At 40.4% G+C, this 24,656-nt stretch overlaps 1 protein-coding gene across 1 annotated transcript in view; it reads right to left on the bottom strand.

Moving 5' to 3' along the window:
• LOC102214383 (thyroid hormone receptor alpha-B) overlaps positions 1–10,980 on the bottom strand; it is a 158,572-nt gene extending 147,592 nt beyond the window's left edge. The window contains exon 1 of the mRNA XM_005725832.1: positions 10,451–10,980. The gene's annotated coding sequence lies outside the window, so the exon portion shown is untranslated. The remainder of the gene's footprint in view (positions 1–10,450) is intronic.
• Between the last annotated feature and the right edge of the window lie 13,676 nt (positions 10,981–24,656).

The raw sequence follows: 24,656 nt of genomic DNA, 5'->3' as shown, positions 1-24,656 counted from the left end.
CTGTAATTCTTGAAGAAGTTTTCCGAATTTAATTACAGGATACTCCTAATCGGCCGAAAGACCTTGCAGTGCAGCCTTCTCGAAAACAACCATTCCTATACGCTGGATTGATTTTTAGTTTTGAGGAAAGACTGGAAGCACAAGACCGGCTCTTCTATCTTTCACTTTATTATTTGCAATTTTCACATGTGGAGTAGAACAAATTTCCCTTTGAGCATTTCAGTTTACACCTTTGACTCATTCAAAACATAGACTGATGGGCAAACCTGATTCCTGATATAAAAACAAATTAATTATATTCTTTTTTTAATTACATGCTCTAAAAATCATCTCATTTCACAGTGTCTGACAGGAAAGATAGGCCTGTAACTAATTACTAGATTTTCTTTGCTGATTAAAATGCCGTTATTAGCTTTATTTATTGGTTATCTGTAAAACGTTACCTTCGGATATCGAGTTTACAATCCTGCGTTATAAAGAAGAGCATCAAAGTCGGCATGTGGGGTTTTTTGCTCAGCTTGGCTGCACAGCGTGAGTTTTCTATAACAGCTTTAAAAGGTTAAATCCATACAGACAGCGAGCATCAGCAAATGAAGCCTGTAGGGTTGCTTTGGATGAAGAGAAAAAAAAAAAAAAAAAGGTCACAAAGGTCACATTGCCTCGTTTTAGAAATATTATTAAAATACTTTAAGCCTTCAGGACCGAGTGGCAGATCTCACACCGTTTTTCACAACCATTGCCTTCATATGAATATGTATTAATAACAAATTTAAATGTTTTGAAACACATTCTTAAAATGTGCAAGCTAATTACAATAATCCTCCCTCATTATTATTATTGTTCCTTGAAAAAGCAGAAAACGCAAGTGTGAAAAACAACTGTGCTAATGTGCCAACGTGCAGGAGAGATATTAATCAACAGGAGATGACTAATAACCCCGCTCCCGATATAGCACCCACCAACAAATTTCTGTAAAGGTGACTGACATTTCCTGTTAACAGTAAGCCTCTCCACAAGCCACAGTGTGCCTACCTGCAGCTGTGTTTAATGACAGACCATTTCCACAATCATCATTCGATCACAGGCCAGCTGACAAACCGATGTTCACAGAAACACTCGGGCTCGAGCTGACCTCGCTCAGCCGGTGGCCGGCTTCACTTTCTGTCAAACGCGGTGCCTTCGCCGTGACGGGAGGAGGGAAAAAGGCCATCGGGGGGAGGGGGGGGACAAATGACGTCTTCAGAAATGTTTGGAAATGTGATGTCAGAAAAAAAAAGTTTCCTCAAACAGAAAAGTGCACGGCACGCAATAACAGAGAGCCTAGTGTGGGTAACTGTCGGTCACACTTCAAAGGAGCTCAACTAAACTCTGAAGTGATCTTTTAACCTCACAGACAGTCATAACATAAACCAACGTCTAGTTCCTTAGCCCGGGGGAATATCTTGCATGCACATTCATATTTGCATCAGTCAGACAGGAGTTGGGACTGCTACTGTGAAAACCCCACATATGGACAAACTAGAGGTCACTCTGTGGCTTAAGAAGCAGTTGCTTTAAAAAGTAGTGAAACGAGAGCAACCTGCCATAACTAAGCTGATTCAAATCTTGATAAGTCTTAAAAGCTGAGTCCTAAACCTTTTTTAAATACGTAATAATATCTCACAAATACTTAGCAGATGTTACTTCGAAGTGTTTGCACAACACTGATTCCCAACCAGGGATACCAGAGTGTATACAGAATCAGTGGTTCATTCAGAAAAATAGAAATAACAAATTTCAACAACTGATTGGACTTTTAGTTAACAGTAACTAACAGTAGTAGATGGATTAGTGGTACAAAGTGGTACTTGTGCCGTGGGCCACAAAGTTTCTTCATCTTTAAGCACCCAGCTATAAAGTCTGCCGTACTTCATTCTATAGAGTTCACCGAATGCGAGTATGGCACCGTAATAGGATGTCACTATTGCAACACGTGATTTGGTGAATTTTTGACCCTCCTAGATATTTCTTGATCAACTACCAGTGGTATCATTGCAAAGTGGAAGTATTTAGGGACCACAGCAACTCAGACACAAAGAGGCAGAGCATATAAACTAGTTAGCAGGTACCAAAGATGTTACAGCTACCCAAAACAGTGACGTAAAGCTGAAACAGTTTGACAGAAGTAGCAGATAAGCAGCTACCACAGAAGCATTATGAGACAAACGGAAGTCCACACAGGAGAGGATTAGCAGCGATGTGGTGGCCAGATACCAAGAAGTGACAATAAAAGTCAGCGAAATAACTTTTAGCAGCACAAAGTGGGCAAGTCATCTCAACCTTGAAGTGGCTGCTAGTTGCAGATATGGTATAGGTACCACTGAATTATATATGACAAAAATATATATAAAAGGGTTAACTAACTAGAGCTTGAAAGGTCTTGGGTCAACCAACCTTCAACTTTAAAGCAACGTGCAAGGAGGATGTGTGCATAGAGCTAAACAGTTGAACTTTCAGCATTGTTAAATTAATATTCAAATTTTCAGAAATTAACAACGATTGTTTATAGCTTCCACTTCCAAATTTTGCCTTATACTCATACAATGACAGATAAGGGTATTCTATTCTATTTCTGCAAGTGCTGCAGTACAGCTGCAAATGTAAGCACTGAAAATGCAATTGTAACATCCTCTGTGCAAGCACAATTTACACTCTTATTTGTTGAGTAATATCCCACTAAAATAAAATCAGTTGAAAACATCTAGAAGATGGCTAGTGGTCACACTGAAATGGGTACTTTAGTAGAGACTGTACGAGCACCCGACGAGCAAGGCTGGTGCTGTAGAGCAAGCAAAACACGGCGTCATTACTACACTTCTATTTCCACACCATCTAAAGTGAAAAGCCTTGGTCCTAATGAAAAGCTGCATGCTATTCTCCCGAAGGCCAACTGTAAGTGCAGCTACTTTGCAGCACTGCACGGAATAAGTAATGGCCTTATCCTCACTTCCAAAACAAAATAAATAAATAAAATTACAAAGATTAAGAGGTGGCGTTTCAGATCTTGCCAAACCATCAGGTGTTGGAACGAGTCCATCTAAATTTCCTCAAGCGTGACAGATTAGGAAAAAGAGGGAGCAATAAAACTCCTGCTTCTACGGCCGACCATTCATTCAGCTCCTAAATCCGGGGGTTTTAGCGGAATTCGAGCTGCACTGGCTTCATAGAGAAATTAAATCCTGGTTTCCCAAAAGAAGTAATCCCAGTTAAGTTCTATTCAACAATACAGCGCAGCAGCAGCAAGGCAAACACGTTAAACACACACTGATAGGATAAAGGAGGTCAAACTATCCTGTACTCATGGCTTTTTCTTTTCTGCGCTAATGAAATGCTGAGTGATGTACAGTAAATGCTGGCAGGACAGAGTATCCATATCAAGGCTTGAGTCTGAGCCAAAATTGTAACTGTGGATTTTTGTTATAAGCATCTCTTTGCTCAGAGTTATTCGTTACTCCAGCAGATTTTGTTCGTTTGGCTCCACTGCTTTGTAGCCCTGTCAGCTGCGCTCTGCTCCCATATGCTGCGAGGTATTTAGCTTTTGTGATCTTCATTCTTTTTACACAACAGCTTTTTCAAAGGTGCAATGTTTCATTTTTGACAGGCATTTTGAACTATTTTCTGATATTTTACACGTGTCATATGCACAGTTTAGGGATTAACCGATACACTGGCCTAATATTGGTCATGATGGTGCGGCTGCTGTTTGCCTGATGGTAAATAAATACATTGACTGATGCCTGTGACTAATTTGTTGTGTCATATCAATTATGCACTAGCAAATCATGCAAAAATAGTGTGACGAAGAGCCAAAGGACTTTTTTTTTTTCCTAAGGAAGCTTTCTCTGGTTCACTGGCAAAAACAGAAACCAAAGTAAAAATAAATATTTACATTTAAAAAACAAAAAACATCAGTTTTTGATGCTGCCTATCAGTAAATCGACATTTTGAAAATTAGTATTTATAAAGAAACTGACAACTGGCACATCCTTAGTACAGGGATACATCCAGGACATTAGAAATAATCTAAGACAGCATTTAAAACAGCTATCAGCAGGGTTTTTCCGGGGTTAAAATGAGCGGTTGGGGTTTTTTCCTACACATGTAAGAGACTGATGCACAGCACACTGGTAACAGGTCACAGCTTGATGAAGTTTGCATGCTGTCGCTTGGTAAAATTTGTCACCGAAAGGCATGCTCTGCACAGAAAACCTCTGTGCAACTGCTTTGGTTGCCTGCAACCACTCACTAACCAACCAGCTACGGAGTACACATTTTTATCCCAGCGACCAGAGGTTGCCAGGGGGTTTGCCAACTGGTCTCCAGGCTTGTGTGCCTGAGGTCTGAGGTACCAGCTGCTCCTCTCACACTAAAAGCAACAAATCTGTGTTACTTAATCAAAGCAGATCATAATTACAGTGCTGATGATGTTCTTGAAGCTCTGGCTAAAAGCTCTTTAGTAGCTACCACAAATATTTCTGTGCAGGAAAAAGTTTAATCAAGAGTATTATTAGAGTAAACTTACAGTTATCTTTGATTACTTTTATTTTCAGCGTCCTGCACTGTTGTACTCACAAACTTATAATCACACAAGGAGTTCTCAAAGGACCTCTGATTATGAGCCGATTAGCTTCTGCCCCAGGGGCGAAGATAATGAAAGCATTATTGCCCATTTAATCCTGGATGCCCATGTAGGGAATCTGTCTGGATTAAGCTCTGAATCTTTATAACTTTTTTTTGTAAGTAGCCACTTTAGCGTCACGGGAACTGCTTGTTCAACATGTCAACAAATCTGCATAAACTTAGGTGGCTCTCACAGAGAGACAAGAGAGAGAGGAAGCAGTGCCAGCAAACGTCGGATGGACTCCACCTCGTAAAGTGCTACGCTTCACCCTGGCAGAAATAAACCTCACAGCCCTTGGTGCCAAGTATTCCCGTTGATGAAAAGCTAGTTGTGAGTGGCCCCAGTCGTACCCCGGCAGAGCCAAGCTGACTGGCGTTAATAAGAAAGAAGGGCGGCTGTGTAAAACACTCTTGCAGCTCTTTCTGGCCAATAAAGGCCATTTTACAAGTTATTATTTTTCCCGGTGATTTGGAAGGTGGTGAAGCAAAAGCTGGCAAAGAGGAGCGGCAGGAGAGAGCAGCGACGGTTCAATGGGAATGAGAAATACAAAAGATAAAGCAGGGGAGCCTCTGGTAACCATCTGCATTGAAACCACTGCTTAACAGAAACAACTGAAAAGAAAACCCCAACTACGCATTAAAACGAAACCTAACCTACAAAGAGAAGACAAAAAGGAGGGGCCCAAACATACTACACTATGAAAAAGGGGGAAAAAAAAGAAAACCACAAACTCGGTACCCGCTGCTGGCTGACATCTGATGTAATACATCTACTAGTGTGTTTGTGTGCTAGAGGGATGAGATGCTGCAGTATCTAAAAGACAGCAGGACCCCCAGAGGTTTGTGTGAAGACTGGTGCAGAGCAGAGTGATAATCTCTTGTCCTGCTCACCAACACAGCATGCTTATCAGCGGTGGAGCGTCACGGGCCTCTGAATGCAACACGCAAACCAGCTACGACATCACACTGGAGGGTTAGACTCATTCTTCTCTGCTAATGAGGTCTGAATTGCCACTTTCCATTAGAACCATTACTGTGTGCCCAAAACATTACAGCAGGATGGCCTGCTATTAAACTGCAGCCGAACCAACAGTCTGGTAATTGAAATAAATAATATGAATACATTTTTGATAAACATCAGGACAAAAATGTCAAAACTAATATATTTGCACTTTTCTGCGTTGTACAGCAAGAACTTAAACACATGACACGAAGATATTGGGGCTTAGAAACTGGTAAACTGAACTAAACTGGTTTGTCTGGCGTTATTCAAGCAATTTAAAAATAATCAATTATTCAGTAATTAAAATATCCAGGTCTTTACTGATTTCTGGAACACAAACTCTGTGCGTTACTCTTCTTCACAGTGGATTATTCGATTTTTCAACACATTTTGTTATTTGGGGGTTTAAGTCTAATGAAATTACCAAACTATAAGGACATGCGTGTAATTAATAGTAAGGATGTTACCACTGTTCTGGCAATTTCATATTTGATACTAACATCATATGCATTTTTGTATTTGGTGCATAACTTTCACCTATCACTAATATTAGGATTAGCGTTGCCATTTCTCACTAATGTGTTGGGCTGTCAGCTAGATGTGCACACAGTGTAACTGAGGAGGACACTAATCCTACACTGATAGTTGTGTGTATCAAAATTGTGTCACATGTTGAGTCAGTAAAAGGGAGGGAAACTGTGGTTTCTGTGTCCCTAAACAAAATGAGACCAAATCTACACTCATTTGAGGGCTTAGGAGCCAACAGCCTTTGGGAGTGACTACGAATGTAAGAACAATTGGTTCGCTTATATTAAAGGCAGCGAGTCTGGGTGTGTTCAGTAAATAAGTGAATTTACTGTATTTCTAACAATCTGATAAATAAATATGTCCATTCAGCTTTAGCAAATCAAGCCCTAAAAAACAAAGGTTTTAACAATGACGCTACTTTTTGGGCTGCGGAGACTGCCTTTATACAGAAATAAATGGGAGATAGTGCTCGTAAAAGGGTAACAGGTTCACAGCATTTATTGTAAATGCACAGGTTTTGTTTAGGGATCTAATTAATCTAATTCATTATAAGTGACAGAAATAAGTAGAATTCTGTAATTTTTGCAGCACTGTCACAAAGAAAGAGCAATCCCTAGTTTTCTGTATGTTATTCCAAGCTACCGTCAAACCTGTACATTTGCAAGCATTATACAGGGCCGGCAAACTCTCCAATAGCCCTAAAGTCCATCTAAATATGCAGGTTAACATCATTTCTTGTTTGCTTGCATGCTTGGACTCATTAATTAGTATGCATAATCATGTATAGGCACACTCAGTTAAAGATGCTGGATGTTTGGTTAGTCATCTGAGCACTCTCTTTGTGCATAAAGAGGCCAATTTCTTCGCTTGAATAAATACAAACTGAATCAAACATCATGAGCACTTGTACAGGATGTTTTTACTGATAAAACCCATCAGAATAAAGCTCAAAACATCTATGAAATCCATTCACGATTTAGATTCATGGTTTAATTAGTGGAAGGCAAAAACTCTGTGGGTCAACTCACAGATGTTGGGCAACTAAAGTCAAAGAGACAGTGAAGACCAGTGAATAACTGACATGTCCTATGGTAATCAAGAATGTACATTTATGGGGAAAAGAGTGCATGAGTACTGTGACAACCTGTGCTAATAAAATCCATGATCCAATAAAATCTATGACCCTTTACCAAGACTGTCAATTCTATATTCAGTACCTGGAATTTAGGTCCAAATGGACTCTAGGAGGTTAAAAAGGAAGGAAAACTTGGACTGAACCCATTCACCATACTAGGTTCAGGAATAGCTCTTGACATATTGGCCTACCCAGCATGCCCTCTGCCTCTCTAGACAGCTCTGACATCATTATACAGCAGATACAGACCAGGACATCAGCTGCACAGTCGAGGTTATATAAGTGAACTCTCTACGTTTCTTAGCATTCAGCTCTGCTGCCCCACCATGGGGAAAAGGGAGGGGATGGGAGTAGATGATTGAGGGGGAGGAATAAGGAGAAGGAAAAAGAGCAAGGAGGCCAGGAAGAAAGACGAAAAGAAAGAGCGTCTGAAAAAGAGAGGCCCGCTGGGGTGCTTGCTGCCAGGAGAGACTGAAGGTCACCCTTGGCCCCCATAAGGAGCCCCAGAGAAGAGAAGAGAAGATCCACCATCCTTGTGATCTTTCAGGCAACCCTGTTACATCACACACTCAGTCAACAAGCAGAGCCAGGATTTCTTATTTGCTTTTCTTCTTTGCATAGAAAAAATAAATACATTTACACTAATAAAAGTTTGAGTGTAAAAAACATCACTTAAATTTGTCTCACACCTCATTTTCAGTCCATTTACAGTCACAGCCTCTAAACGGACCTCTAAAGAACACAGCTGCACTCGAATGGTGGATTTGTCCAAGGCTAATAATCAACCCAGGGACAGAACCCTGAGATTTAAACTGATAGCTAATGATTAATGAATCGCAGCCATCTGGGGTCATATCACCTCATCTGACATAAAGTAACACTTTTAGACTGCTTTTGTATTAAACCCCAAGACTGTACGGTCATTTAGAGCCTCGTCCAAAAATATGACTAATACACTTTTAGGTTTCAGGTCCTTTTGATGTGCAAATTGCTCTCTATCTCTGAAGCGCTTCCAAATGTAAAAACTCTCCATGTTAAGATTTGCAGCTGGTTAGCATGTTTAAAACCTTATAGTCTGCTATCTGATACATGCTTCACTGAGCCAGAGAAAGTGTTTCTGTTGCAAGCTTGATAGATTCGACTGCAAGAGCCTACAGCTTTTAGACTGTCACCTTCTATCAGCACAGCACAAGCCGCTGAGAATCCAGACCCAGGAAAGGCGTTAAGCAGAGTGGTTACATTAAGTGATTTCATTATTATAGTGCTGTAATGTGGTGATGACTGCTTTTGCACGCAAACAGCTGCGAGTGCGCACAGGGAACAATCCCAGTTGCATTTACTAACGATCTGCAATTGTGCACAGTGGTTGTTTTCAGCAGGGATTCTCACATGCCTCGTGGGGATGATGAAGGTGTCAGTGTTGCTTGTCGTCTGTCAGTCGAAGCTGCTGCATATTAACAAGCATTATTAAGGTTTTTCTTGGCATCATTAAGCAGTTCAGTTGGCAACACTTTGCATTTGGTTTGGCATTCATGCCAAAGCTGGCTTTAACCACCCTGCTGTATTGAACTGTACTCTATTCTGCAGCTGTTTATCTAAAACAAACTGTATTAGTGGATGCACAGCATAACAGCGCATTTAACAGCTGCAATTGCTTTAATGTGCTGATCAACTGGAACAATGCTCTGATATGTGCAATATAAAGTGATCAGATCCGACAGCGATCACCAGAGCTGTACTGGGCGTTAATTGTGCATAGACAGAAGCAGGAAGAGAAAAGGTCCTAAATGCTAGCCTGTAAGGATTACAGGGACTATTATGTAACCAGCTATATTTACACAAATGCACAAAATACATGCAAACATAGGATCTTGCAAACTTAAAAGTGCATACTCGTTTTGATCTATAGGACTGTTTGCAATGCAAGATCATTTCCAGTGCTTTAAAATCTTACTTCTGCATCACCTGAGCAGGGCTGTGGTGTCCATGAGAGGGAAACAGAGTGACACAACCCCCATCAGTGACACATTACTGGCCTCCCACCAATGAATGAGAGCATGGATAAAACCAGCGGTTGCATACAGTCAGTAGATTTGCTCAACCACCATATACATTATAGCTTTGCACAGTAAATTGCTATTTTTGCAGATTGATATTGATAAAGCAGAATTGAAAGTGGAATCATATGCCTCAGCACGATTGCAGTGAATCACATTAATGACTCAATAAGTGCAATCTGTATAATAACTATTTTCACTGTAGACACTTGTGTTGATGATAAGCTTTAGTACTATTACTAAATTATGGCCATAGCTTTTACTTCAAGAGTCTAAATCCCACCCTCTACAAAATGATGCTTAAACTCTTGTGCAACACTACTTTTCATTTAATATTGCTTGCATTAGTGCACAGGGCTGCACAGGAGCCTGAAAATACAATAAAGTTTTTCCCCTCTTTCTGATCAAATATTCTGACTTCCTGTGGACCTCCCCTTCACCACCCCACTGTAAAAAAAAGAAAAAGAAAATCCTGGAAACGCCCCTGACTTAAAAGTTAATTTACTAGAGCCGTAAGTCATAGTAATATGTATTGATCTGCAGTGCTCTTACTGATACTAGATTACAGACAGCACTGCAACTTCTGCAACATCCGAGGGAAGAAAAAGTTGGAAACCAAATTAGGGTCAGGTAACCGCCGCTTGAGGTTCCCTTTAGGACTGTAGGTGTAGCCTGTCATAGCTACTGATCTTTATCAGTTAGGCTATCAGCCCCTATGCGTGTGTGCACGTGTGCATGCGTGATTTGACCGTGCGCGTCAGTGTGCAGCAGGCGTAAATGCCAAGCTGCACACACCACAATTAACCGCAACAAAAGCAAACAAAAAAGGCTCTATCAGTACCCTGACGATCACTTTGGGTATGCTGACAACTGCTAGCCGGAGTGATACGGTGGTGCCGGAGTGACGAGCAGGATTACCCAGCCCCTGCTGGACTCCACTCCGTGCGTTACCCTTCGCTGCTGATCCGATCTGTCAAACCAGCCCGGGCTACTGAGGCTAGCGCCGCCAAACAACTGCCTGCCCACCACGCTGTGAACGTCGTGTTTCGGCATGATCGCGACACTCACCTTCACCTTCAGTTACTCCCCACGCGGTTTGGACACAACTTCCCGCTGGGATACGAGGCGGAAATAAAGCGTGAGAAAGTCCCCGGGTTCATGCACAAGTGTAGCAGTAGAGAAGCGCTGGATGGCTCCCCCGTCCCCTCACTCCGAGCCCATTCCTCGGCCAAGCTGCTGCTCCTTGTACCGTCAAATTATCTCCCCGCTCGGACAACAACCCCCAGTGCTCCTTCCTGCAAAGCTTCAGCGCGGATTGAAGCCGTTTGTTTCCTCTTTTTGTTGCCTTCCAGTAGCGTTTGGATGGGCTGCAACGACATCGGGGGAAAGAAGCGAAAAAGAAATACTACACGCTCGCTCCTCCCTCCGCTTATGCCCGGTACAGTAAGGGCAGCGCTCGGCGGTGTAAGCACTTATTAAAACTATCTACTGCTCTCTACAGGAATTCCACTGTAAAGCACGCACTGTACACACGGACACATGTCGGGACGTTCGTGTCGCGTGAAATGCGGCGCAATCCTCTTCTTTGACTCGCCTCACTTGCCCTTATTTATTGACTTCATCATCACCCCCTCGGAGGCCCCCTCCATCCCCGTTTCCTCCTCATCCTTCCCTCCCTCCCCCTGAGAATCTGGGAGTCATTCACCTCAATGAACATTCAGATGTCATGAATGGACGTAACAGAGGCGTGAAACACTGTAATAGGAAACAATGTAAGAGCCGGGGAAAATATAATAATATATATTAATAATAAAATAACTAATATAGATATAAACAGATACATTTTATTAATAGGATTCCACAAATAGCTATATTTTGATTGGAATCGGTTTGGACGTGCATTTTTTATATATAATTGATTCGGTCTATTGAAGAATCAATAAAATTGAGCAATTTATTGAATAATTCTTTTAAAAAAATCAAACGTAAACTGACTATATGGGAGTATGCCCATGCTTTTCAGACATTTTACACATGAAGTGATTAGAAATAATCACCAAAATAATTAATAATCCTTCCGAGTTTATTGTCTTGTTTGATTAATATCCCTTTACAGTTGATTTTTAAAGAAAGGTGGATAGTGAAATATTTTTATTCAATAAAGCACTCGATTTTATTGATTCATCTGTTAGCCTAATCAATTATCATATCTTTTAAACATATATGTCCAAACCTACTCCAATAAAATCTTTTTCTAAATAAAATAAAATAATCTACAATTCTAAGAAAATATTGTCTTATTTTTAATTTGATAGCACCAGCAAAAAATGTGGAAATTAAGGACAGGGGCAAAAAGGGTCTCGAAAAATGGTCCTAAAAAATGCTGGAGAAACATTTTGCAACTATTTAGGTGAGCATAAAATGTGCATCTTAAGTAGGGGTAGTTTTTCATGAGTAAAGCTAGGAATTAGTTCATCAATATGCAAAAATGCGCATTACAACAAACTCAGAATAATTTTCTTTAATGTAAAATTGCAAAGACTTTGAATGTCTCATCATCTACAGTACGTAACACCATGAAATGATTCCAAGAATCTGGAGAAATCTCTGTACACAAGGGACAAAGCTGAAAATCAATACTGGATGCATGTGATGTTTAGGTCCTCAGGCGGCACTGCATTAAAGACGGGCGTGATTCTGTCATGGAAATCACAGTATGGGCTCAGGAACACTTCAGAAGTCATTGTGTGTGAAAGTTCACCGTGCCATTAACAAATTCAGGTTAAAGCTCCATCATGCAAAGAAGAAGCCATATGTCAACATAATTCTAAAACGCCGCCGTCTTCTCTGGATCAAAGCTCATTTTGACCTCTCTGCATTCAGTCATACGTCTTATTAATCTCTGTCTCTCTTCCACAGCATGTCTTTTGTCCAGTCTTCCTTCTCTCACCCCAACCAATCACAGCAGAAGGCCGCCCCTCCCTGAGCCTGGTTCTGCAGGAGGTTTCTTCCTGTTAAAAGGGAGTTTTTCCTTCCCACTGTCGCCAAAGTGCTTGCTCATAGGGGGTTGTTGGGTTTTTCTCTGTTGTATTATTGTAGGTGACTGTTGTGATTTGACGCTATATAAGTAAAATTGGATTAAATTGAATCTAAGGAGGGCAGGACTGTCTGGCTTATCAGAGTTAAGTTCAGAAACCTGCTGTCTCTGATGGTATAGGGATGCGTTAGTGCCTATGGAATTGTCAGCTTTCACATATGGAAAGGGACCATCAGTGCTATAAAGGTATTAAAGGTTTTAGAAGAACACGTGCTTCCATCCAGATGATGTCCTGTTCACGGAAGCTTATATATTTCAGCAGGATGATGATGATGCTAAACAGCTTACTGTGGCTATTAGAGCAGCATGGCTTCATAGCAGAGGAGTCGGGATGCTGAAGCGACCTGCATGCAGTTCAGACCTTTGCCTCGCTGGAAGTGAAAAATATAACAAAGGAGACGCAGCACTGCGGCGCAGATAGAAACCTACATCAGACAAAGAGCAGGCTTCAGACCGCTCTAAATGCTGTTGTTTTTTTAACATTTGGCTCTAATATATGGTGCATCTTATATATTCCTTATTTTTAACTCACTGGATGTTAGAAAGGCAACCAGCAAGACTGCACCCCTTGCCGTGCCATTTCTGGTCTGCGAGCCGTATGTTTGTCACCCCTAGATTACGCATCATATTTAATAAAACATGTTTTCTTCTCACTACAATCTCATTCTCGCTTTCTTGTGCATCATTCCACTTATTTAATAGCTAACAACAACTGTGGATACAGAGCGGATAATATTCTTTGTTATCATCAAATATAATATTGCATTTAAACTTGAGAGATAATAGACACCACTTATTTTGATCAAAATAACAGCTGGAAAAACATAATCTTCTTTCTTACAGCAAAATTAACACAATTGCTTCAAATAAGCCGTCCCGCTGAGATCCCGAAGGCATCAAGGATTCTATCATCAAATGGTAAAGTGCAAAAGCTTTCTTTTTTCAAAAAAAATATATAAATAATACCATCACATCTTTTTTAGAATAAAGTCCAACTTTTTTTTCTTAAAAAGAGCATGGCGCCGGAAGATCTTATGAAGTGAAGCTTCAGGGATTCAAAAGCTTTCTCCTTCCTCTCTCCAGTCTTGAGAGACATCCTGTGTTTGGTGAATGTACAGCCCCTGAAAGCCATACGGATATTTCTGTCCAGCTAATCTTGTTCGCAAATATGCAGGCAGTCGTCAGCTCCGAGAGTGACACACTCTGTTGACACTGAACACCCAGAATGTGTGGCATTTACATTTCATGGGTTTGCAGAAGTGGAAATGTGTAAAGAATAAAGGTTTATTTCAAGTTCAAATGCCACTGCAGCACACACATGAACGATTTTTGTGTGTCTGCATTCCCACACAGGGCTTTAAAATGTGAACCCTAATATGAGACTTTCTGTTTGGCGTCGCGCTGGTGTCATTTGCTGCTTTGTTTCATTTCCTCTTCTATTTTCAGGAAGAGCCTGTTCTGTAAAATAAAGCGCCAACAATCAAATAACCACCGGCTGCTCACAGAAAGACACCAGTTAATAATAATGATGATGTATTCCTCTCTGTTCTGCTTTAAAGAGGGTGTCGAATAGGCGCGCGATTTACAGGCTTGCATCTGGAGTTTTTAGTTCAGATGTCATCAGTTTCAGCTGCTGCTGTGATAACGCCGAAGGACGCCAATTACTGAGGGACAGCAACCGTGTGCCAAATTGCATGACGCTCCAGCCAGTTGATGCAGGACACGTTCACTCTGGATCAAAAATCAACCTGCTGGTGGAAATGAAGCTGGGGGATCAGCATGGTGGAGAAATGCATCAACTGTGAACTTTAGAGCAGTTTTAGTTTTTGCCAATCCATCCAGTAGTACAACCACCTACTGACACACAAATGCAGTGCTGGGTTTATTCATGAGCAACTACTTTACAACAAGATCAATTTCAAGGATGAATATTAAATCCTCCAAGTGTCCAATCAAGCACTTTAATTACACACTGCACTACCTAAACTTAACCTTTGGCGACATGCTTTTCAAATGTCAGCCCTTCTTCCTGCATTGGCATAAAACCACTACAGAATCCACTAGGAGCGCATTACATGCACTATGCAGAGATTTGGCTGTAAAGGAGCTGGGGGAAGATGCCATGAGGACATCTGGTCTGGAGAATGGATGGATGAATACGTGAATGAGGGTGAAGATGGACAGCTGGATGGATAATAGCCTTTCTATATGAATCTATTCCCACCATAGACTGTGGAGAAATGCATAGAGAGCGTCTGGGAAATTCGAGACTTGGATTTGGATTCACCATTTATCAACATTACCGAAGCCACGAAACCAAAAAAATGCCAAATGGGAACACTGGCACAGTTAAATATGTCTGCAAAGAGTCTTTTTTTCTTTCTAGAAATTGATGGAAAGCTCAGGATTGTATTTGAGACACTTATTGCGGTTAAAAAGACAAATAACTTGCAGTGCTTCACTTGGGCTTTGTGCAATTTGTCACTGTGATTTTGCATTTAGCAATCTATACAGCATGCACATATGTGGAAAATTATATGTTTTCCCCCTACGCTTTCCTCCCTCTCAGTAAAATTAAAAACCAAACAAAACAGAACCTTTTATTTAGAAAAGAAAAGGTTTTTATGTTTCCTTTACAGAAATAAAGTCCAGCTTTATTTGATGCAGAAAGGACACATGTTGATGCTTAAAAATTCACCACAATCCACGGAGGAAATTCATTTTCTGACACTAAAAAAATTCTAATTGGAAACCGCCAGGCTGCACACTTAATATGTCCTCTTTCCCACCAGTGTGCGAGTGAAACCTGTGCCCATGCATATGCATATTCTTCTAATGATCGTTGGCTTTCTGTGAAACACACTGTATTCCCCATGCAATGAAATGTGTTATTTAAATAAAGATTTGCTTTACTGCTTGAGCTGTTAATGCTCTCGCCTGGCTGTACATATAATAAGTAAAATTATGCCAAAATGCCAGAGCACACGAGCGACAGCCTTCAACTTTTTCAGTTCAAGCCCATATCTAAATGTTGCCAAAGCAGCCTTGGCGTATTTCCATACAGTAAGGGCAAAAATGGCATTTAGTTCTTTAACACTAAACCCAGTATTTTATTGTCTCTCTGCACTTGACGCTACAACGCTGAAGAGATTTTGGAGATTTAAAAAAGCAATAAAAACTGTGTGCGTAGGTCACAGACTGAATTAAACCCCTATTTTCTTCCAGTGTTAATCCTATGGAAGCACTGATTGCCCGCCCTGCTCATAAATTAATTTTTACATATTGTTATTGGTACAATGTGTAGGATTTAAAAAGCTTGTTATAAAAAAAAAATGCTTATCAGTCAAAATGAGAAGAACAATGTAAATATGACTCTGATGCCAAATGTCAGAACCAGCTGTATAAATGATTTTTCAATTATTAAGCAATCTAACTGGGAGTGCTTCTCTTTGGTAATCTTTGTTTTTGAGCACCAGAAAGTCGATGCATAAAATGCAATTTCCACATGAGGAACTCATCTGAAAATACAATAAATATATTTATGCCGGCTAGACCACTGAAATCAAATGAACGAAAGGTAGCTGCATCTTGAATCCCTTATTCAGACCACAATATTTCACACTTGAGAGGACAAAGGAATAAAAACAAGTGGTTTAGAGTGAGCATTAGTCATGCCCATGCCCTCGATTTAACCTCATTTCCTTCTTGCCTTTTGCACTTGTATTTTTGACCCTATCGCTGATTGTGTGTTCCTTTGTTGGTATAACAACAAAACCCCACTTTAATGGAAAGCTGCACCTGTGACATTTGCAAGGTGATCCTCTGCAACTGCAAATGAGCAGTCAAATCCTTTTTGAATATGACTACAGAACCCCAGCAGCATCCACCATTCTGACAAACTCTTTAAACAAGCTTAGTGTGTTTAGGTAAAGGAGCAACACTTTCCAATTAAAGTATACATTTTTCAACATGAATTGTCCGGTGCACGGGAGTGAGAGTTAATCTAACAAATGGCTGTCAGAGCCCGATACTAGAGATGCTCTGCTCTGAATAATGGATCGCTCCATGCAGCTTGTACTCTGCCTTAATTGCACAAGTACCTAATCTAGCCCGTAAAGATAGCAATCTCTGTTGACTGAAGTTAACATATTGTCCTTTGCTTAATACAGGCCCTGCTGTGCTCAAGGTTATGTGCCAGTACAATACAATCAACTGCTGGGTTTTAAAACGTTTCACTTCTTGTGTTGGGGAAACAATTGAAGAGGGTCCTTTATTATTTCAATACATTCTCAGACATTCGTCTTAATTTTTTAAGAATATGTGAGATCAAGCAACCGTGGTTACTTATACTTTTATTCATAAATAAATGATTAAAGCAAATAAAAATAAATACATTTATAAATAAGATAATTATAAAAGCAACTTTTTTCATCTAGTATAATTTGTGTGTGATCTACTTCAAATGTCCATTTCTAAGGCTCGAGTCACACAGGCCTACAGACCAATTGGGGACCCCCGACAACCACTGATTCCGAGGGAAAATTTAGTACACCCTGATTGGTTGCTGCATGCTGCTGATAGTTGTTGTGAAATTTATTGTTAAACATATGCTTGGAAATCAGTGAGTGTTCCCCTGGTATCCACCGGTCACTAGGGAAAAATGTGTATTTGCTGATTGGAGAGTGGTTGCAGGAGGTTGCTGGCTGTAATTAGTCACAAATAACATGTCTTTGTTTCATTATCGTTACACAGTAAGAAACACAGGTTGTGTTTTATTTACTTTTTTGTTAAATTAATGGTAAATGGTAAATGGCCTGTATTTGTATAGCGCTTTACTAGTCCCTAAGGACCCCAAAGCGCTTTACATATCCAGTCATCCACCCATTCACACACACATTCACACACTGGTGATGGCAGCTACATTGTAGCCACAGCCACCCTGGGGCGCACTGACAGAGGCGAGGCTGCCGGACACTGGCGCCACCGGGCCCTCTGACCACCACCAGTAGGCAACGGGTGAAGTGTCTTGCCCAAGGACACAACGACCGAGACTGTCCAAGCTGGGGCTCAAACCGGCAACCTTCCGATTACAAGGCGAACTCCCAACTCTTGAGCCACGATCGCCCAAATTAATGAAACTGTGACACTATGTATGCAGCGAATTCCTGACATTTCATAATCAAAGAGCAAATGCAAATGGATGGTCTTCAGTTTTTGCAATGTGTACTATGACGCAGCATCTATGCATTTGTCCTTGAGGCGGAATCCAAGTGGACTAGAAAAAAAAGGATAATAGGAATAACTACTCAACTGTGATGTTTGCAGCTGTCCTTGTCCACATCTGCAAGCGAGCATAATTTTGGCTTCAGGGTGACCAGATCCCAACAGACTAAATGTGGTGTAAAGAGTGTGTTTTGCAAGCAATAATATGGGACAGTAGGTTGTCTGAAATTTTAATTTGTCTTTAATCTGTCTGTCAAAATCACACAAACTACTGAGGTTAAAAGTATCGATTATGTAAAGGGCAAAATGACGGAGGTTAAATAGAAGCTGAAATCAGCGAGGATTCATAGATCAGCACATATTATTTTGAGTTGGGAATTCAAAGTGGGGGAAAGATGATGGCTTCTCACACTTATGTTAAAACAGAGTCAACTGAAGAATTCGATTTTTGTTGTGTGGTGCTCCTAAGCACTATGATTAATTTATTAGTTAAGGTAAAAATGCAGAATAATTGACTAAATGCACTTTAATTCAACACATGCTACATACATGTAAAGATACTTTTAACTTTGTCACATTCGCAACCATTTCTCTGCTCGGCAAAAGACCACAGACTGTGGAACAGTGGCAGAAAAGCAGGTTAATGCTGACGTTTTTCATCCAATGTGCATCTCAGTTTCAAATACTGCAGGGAGTAATGGGATAAGAGGGAGCAGGCGAGCTGACAGGCTTTACGTCTTTAACTCTGCAGCAAGATTACCAACTCCTATCGCTGTGGGAAGAAAACTACCTGAGGCGTGTGCAGAATCAACTGCTGATATGTGTTTTGCACCACATGCAGTTAATCACCGGCCTGACAACCATTCACATTCACACCTATGGAAGCAACAGATCTGAGGCCAGAGCATTCTTGCTGTGAGGTGATGATGTTAACTGCAATGCTTTCACTGTGCAAGAGCCACAACCAGGAAAAACAGCCTCAACATATCTCACTGATAATGCTTCAGTCACTCAGGCCTAAAGAGCGGTCGGCCAAACTTGTGTATTCCTCAAAAACACTTTTTTTGGTTGCTTGCCATTCCTGCCTCAAGTCAGATGCAAAGCAGGTGCTGCACCAAAACCTCCAGAAAACAGAAAATAAACCAATGTTCTCGCTGTAAAGAAAAAAATAATGCAAAAAAAGTGGAAGGAGTATGTGCAAGCCACAAACTGGGGACTTCCCTTCATAAACAAATGAGGTAAACCAACAATTAAAGCTACGAAAAACCAGATTAAGAGGGCTTACATCCCAAAAGGAAAGAAACGAAATCCCCACAAAGAAGCAGGGATCTAAGGACCCTGGAGCTGAAAAAAACAAATCAGCAAAACTAAAGCAATAACATTTATACATATTATAGCCATCCGCATGAATATTACTACGTCACACTCCTTAGTAAAAGCAGTGATTGAAGATTCTAGGATACTTCTTTTGTATTTAAGTGAACATGACAAACTGTAATGTTTTTCCCCGCCTTTGACAAAACTCACTTGTTTCATTTGTTAACTTCATTGTCATCCCTGCAGTTATCCTTGCTGTGTGGCGATGAAATAAGCAAAAGGGAAATTCATTTAGCTGTGCTGTATTACTGTTTGTTATTACCATTGCTTTTACTAGCCCCTCGAGACTTTCATTACAAAAAATTCCTACCAGCATTTCTTCACAAAAGGATGATCATCCAGAGAAAAGAAAAGAAGTCCAGACGCCCAGTAGGCCAAGGATGCCAAAATTTAACCCTGATCATTTCTCTATATCCACCTGGAGCCTCCAGGCATTATTTCCTCGCTCTCTATGATGCTCTCTAAACATTCATCTTATGTCTTTTTCTCTACTATACTTTCATATTAATTTATGTGACAATTCCTAATGGAGCGTAAATCTAAATATATGAATAAAAAAAGCATAAGGCTGCATTTAAACTGTCCATTTCCAGCAGCACTTACGGCCCAAATGCTCTCGTAATGCTCCTCTAAATGCTCCATTTGTAATAAAAAGCAAAAACAATCAAGCGTCATCCAAATCACTATGGGGAAAATGTCCCATTATCCACACACAGGGATGCAAACTTCCACACTGTTATTTGCATTACTGAAATGTAAATGTGTGCACAGGCGAAACATATTAAGTGAGAGCAATAAAGCAAACAGCAGCAGAAATAAGATGATGTGAGTAAATAAGATGATAATGTAACTTTAATACAAACTGAGATCTGGTTAAATTTAGTAGAAAATTTGTGAAAAAACGCAATTTTTTTGCAAGTGGTTTGCATGATACTATTTACACAAATCTAATGACAGCACCAAAAAATTATGATGATGAACGCTGGTTGCCAGAAGATGAGAACTGAGAATAATTAAACAGGCTCACTGCATAATACTCCAGTATGTGGTGAATCCTTATTTGGCACCTAATTTCTGTGCTGCCTTTGAACAAACAGAGCCAGTTTCACCAAGTACTGATGCAGAAACGTTACAAATTGGTCCATAAAAACTCATCTGAATACTGAAACTGAAATCTCTCTGCTGTAAAGTTGGGTATTTTTTACCGTGGAGTCCAGGAATTGTTTGACAGTGATGGTATCTGATGCTTGGGTTTTTGAGAAAGACTAACGCTGCAACAAGCTACATCATGTCCAAAAGCCCAGAGACAGATGAGAGTGGCATTTTGTAACAAGGATAACTGACTAAAACAAAAACCAATACCACAAATGTGTGCAATGGTTGTGTGTGCAGACTAGACTAGACTAGAAAAGAAAAGAATACCTTCATTGTCCACATCAGTGGAAAGTTATTTTCAGTTTGCCAAGTCAACAAATCAATTCATAATTATAGACTTGCACTTCTTCTTTACAAGCTGAAATGAAACTTGCGCACATCTCCTGCAACACTCAAGCTTTCATAAAAAAAGAAGAATTCTACACACGTGACATCGCTGTGCATACACAAATCCACGCATTTGTTTAAATTCGCAGGGCCCTAATGTTTACAGGAAACTATGACTCAACCAACCCCTGACAGTATCTGTAGCTGTAGGGAGGGGATCGATGCCGAATCGAGCTTCCACTTGGTTGCATTGTCAATAAATAGTTAAAGGCAAACAAACACAACAAGCTTGCCAATTGCAGAGAAAGAGGAAGGCAGCAGATAAAGCACAGAGACAGGAAACGCAGGCTGATATGAAACTGTGTTATCTTGAAAACTCTTGTTTTTCATATGCTTACTACACTACCGCGCTCTTATTACGGTGTCAGGTAATTAAATAGCACGGAGACAGAGCTTAGATCTAACTTGTCAATGAGACGGAAAAGTCGGCCCTAACCTCAAAGTTTGTGCACGCAAACAGCCTCTAATCCTGCTTCACGTTGCAGCGAGGTCAGTGATCAGTATTCAAAGCACGAGCCAACTCCATTCACGCTCCTCAAAAGAAGGAATGACACTTCTTGAGATGCCATTGTGCCTCCCTTGTTGACTCACTTATTTAGTGTATTTGCTTTTGTGTGCATTCATCTCTGTCTTGTTTTTCAACAGCTTCACATCATTACCTCCGAGTGTCAATTTTCCAACTGCAGCCTTTCATCACAACATGATTCATATCTTGTTTTAAACACAAACAGCTTTTCTTTGAAATGTCTCCATGAACTCATTTTCCAAAACTTCTGAACTGTCCAAGCTTGTCTTCGTGTCTTTGTGCAGCACTCCTGAGGAAGCTGACTCATGTTCATCAGCGCAGTGGGACATTTGCATTTCAGGCCTATTTTTCATCCGATCTATTTTTCCTCCTCAAAGGAGAGGCACTTTGATGTCCCTCAAATCTTATTACGTCTGGGCCTCAGCAAAGGCGAAGACTGACTTCCTCTGGTTCTGCAGTAGCATGGAGAAAATGAGGGAGGCAAAAGCCGTGTGGAGCAAAATCCAAATGGATATGGCCAGTCACGAGGGAAACTCTTTGAAACGCACAGCAGCGAGCGTGTCATTCCATCGTGGAGGTGTTAGCGGTGATTAGAAAAACGCCCAGTGTGGCACGTGAATGTAGAGGTTATAATCAGTAGGACGAAACATGCAGTCAGACATGAAAACAGGCTACAGCTTCATAAGAAGTTCACCATAACGACGGCGTTATGTTTCTGCTGCACCGTGTTGACAGGGAAAATGTGTTGATGTGATCTAGAAATGTGAACATTAATTTAATAAAGAGGATATTTTTATACATAATTCAAAATTGAAACAAACTATCCAAAGTCACACTAGCTCTAAAACCAGCTTCTTTACAGGATGTTAGGAGTATTTTCGACTTTTCTGAGCCAGTGAGAGACACAGAAATCATTCAGGTGTTGTTAGTAAAGATCAAAACTGATGATTTAAAAACAAAAAAACCTGCATTGGAACATTTGTGAGATGACGGCAGTGGATAGATAGTGTACTATATATGACAGGACAATCTAGTTTTTATGAATGAACTATGTTTCTGAGGGCACAGATATTAAGAGTTACTATTAAAGGTGAGTTTTGTTGATGCTTCTTTAATGTAATAGTTTTTTTTTCTGACAATGAGGTCACACTAGTTCCCTTTTCATACCAACTTAAAGTCCCCATGTTAATCTCATTTTCAGTTTTGTTCTGAGGTTTAGAATTATGGCATCATTTGAATGTTAAAAAATACTTAATTTTCTCACGCAATGCACTGCAATTATTAGAACTTGTAGATACACCATAAAGTAAATCTCCAGTAAATGTTAACCTGGAAAAAAGGGCTGTTATTTAACCCAAATGATCAACTTTTTCTAACTTTGGATGGATAGAAAGGTGATGCTGATAGCCTGCAATCACTCTGAGTAAGCACAACTCATCTAAAACATCTCTTTGCAATAGGGGACTCCACTCAGCTGGTTGCCAACTGGTTATTTTCTAATATAAAAGCAAGGTCATGACTGTCCGTGTCATTTTTCTGTTAAATTGCTAATTTTTCTAAATTTGCGTGTCAAATCTGTGGGTTTCTGGCTGGACATTAAAGTAGTTGATGCAAATTTCTGTGCATGCAGAAAGCAACAGGTTGGTAATTTTCACTATTATATAACAGTTAATCACCATCTATTGCAAACAAATTGCAGGTAATTGCCAACTTGACTCCATGCAATTGCAATGTGATTGAGTAATTCCATCTTTTTGAAGTGTTAGCATTGTCTTGACGCACTAAAGGCATTCTGAAGACCAGGTGTCAGTGGTTGATCCAAATCTTCAAAGCAACCATTTCAAAGCCAACAAGCCTGCAAGGTCATTACTTTGTAATCCTGCCGTGCCCAGACACTTCCCTTTTGTGAGAGTAGCATTAAGCTGCTTTTTTAGGCAGCAAAATAGATAATGGGTGATTTGAAAGCACAGTAACCCTTTAAGGGTTTCACTTCAGTTGTTTTGGATTTTTGACTGAGAGCCAAGAACCACACACACTGAACATGACATAAGGAGCACTGAGGGGCTTGGAACAATTCAAAGTACAAGGTTAATACAAGAAATCAAAAACAAGTCCAACTCTACTAAAATTCAAACATATCAGGACTCTGGAATAACCACAGATACAACTTTTTTCCTGCCTGAGACATTTTAGTTACCATAAGCCGCTCTAGTGAGGAAGCTGCAGACTGAGAGGCAGCTCTTTGTTATTAGTTTAAGGAGGAGCCACACTAGATGTGAGGTGTTATTTATGCAAGTGAGGTGAAAAGCTTGGACTGGCAACAGGGAATTCAGCTCGATTGTGGTAAGTACTTTCCGTGAGTAACTTCCTTCAGTGTGCACTCTGAACACTAAAGCTACTCCATAAACTGGAGGAAAGGGAAAACCCCCAATAAGCATATTACTGGATTTAAATGTTGATTTTGGCAGCTTTGTGAACAGGTTTTTCATAATAGCTTCAAAGGTTTCATTATGAAATTTATGCGTAAGTTCAGTGATGAAGATCTGTTGTCACTCACCTGTCTGCTTTCCAGGTTTTGGCTAATCTAAGTTTTACATCGCTTCCACTTTCCCACGCTGTCCAGCTGATTGTGACATCATGGGTCTAGTCTGATCAACTTTCTGCCGGCCTTTTTCTGGCCATGTAGCTTTCAGTCCGCATGCTTTAAATCTCACTGTGCACCTGTCATTTTTCCTTGCAGTCGCCTTTGTGCAACCCACCTCCTCCCAAGCCTCCACCTTCATCTCCACCACCAGCGTCTAGACTTCGGGGAGTCCTGTCCTAATCGCTGTCACCGCTGGGATTCAGTTTTGCTCCCCTGGGCTGTCGGGGTCTAACCGCTAAATACCTGAAATTGAGGTCAATTAAACTTTGAGCCATAAACTTTTATGCAAATTGGAGATGACCTGAATGATATACAGGAAAATCAAAAGAATTGGGATTTATATTAAAAGCTTTTAAAAAACATATATATTTGAAAAACTGCTGTGTGTGGGGCAATGTTTGTGCAAGGTTTCATTCTGATTGGCCTGCTCGTTAAGGAGGAGAGGGTGCATATATACATACACATCATTATAGTAAGAGATATCCTTAGAATAACTGGTATATTTATTCTATTTATATCGATTATAGTGAAATAAAGTTACACAGAATGTGTCAAATTTAAAACAATGAACGAGTGCGGAGACACACTGTAATTTTACAGATACACACTGGGTTTATTGTCCTGTTACCAAGTATATCCACCATGCATGAACATCAGGCAGTGTAAGGATGCGTAAACATGGAGAGTGCGCCTCAGCTGCAAGATATGGTGATGCAGTCCCGCAGCTTGTCCTGAGATCTAAAATAGGGACAACAAACATTTATTCAGAGCTGCCGTTTTAATGATGAGGACTCCGCGGAGGTCAGGGTTGATGTTTAAAAAAAAAAGAAGAAAAAGAGTGCAGCTCTAATGGCTGCAAAATAAT

Source organism: Pundamilia nyererei, unplaced genomic scaffold (genome assembly GCF_000239375.1).
Source record: "Pundamilia nyererei isolate P.nyererei 1_Seehausen unplaced genomic scaffold, PunNye1.0 scaffold00017, whole genome shotgun sequence".
Lineage (NCBI taxonomy): Eukaryota > Metazoa > Chordata > Actinopteri > Cichliformes > Cichlidae > Pundamilia > Pundamilia nyererei.
This window is presented reverse-complemented; position numbering and strand designations above follow the sequence as displayed.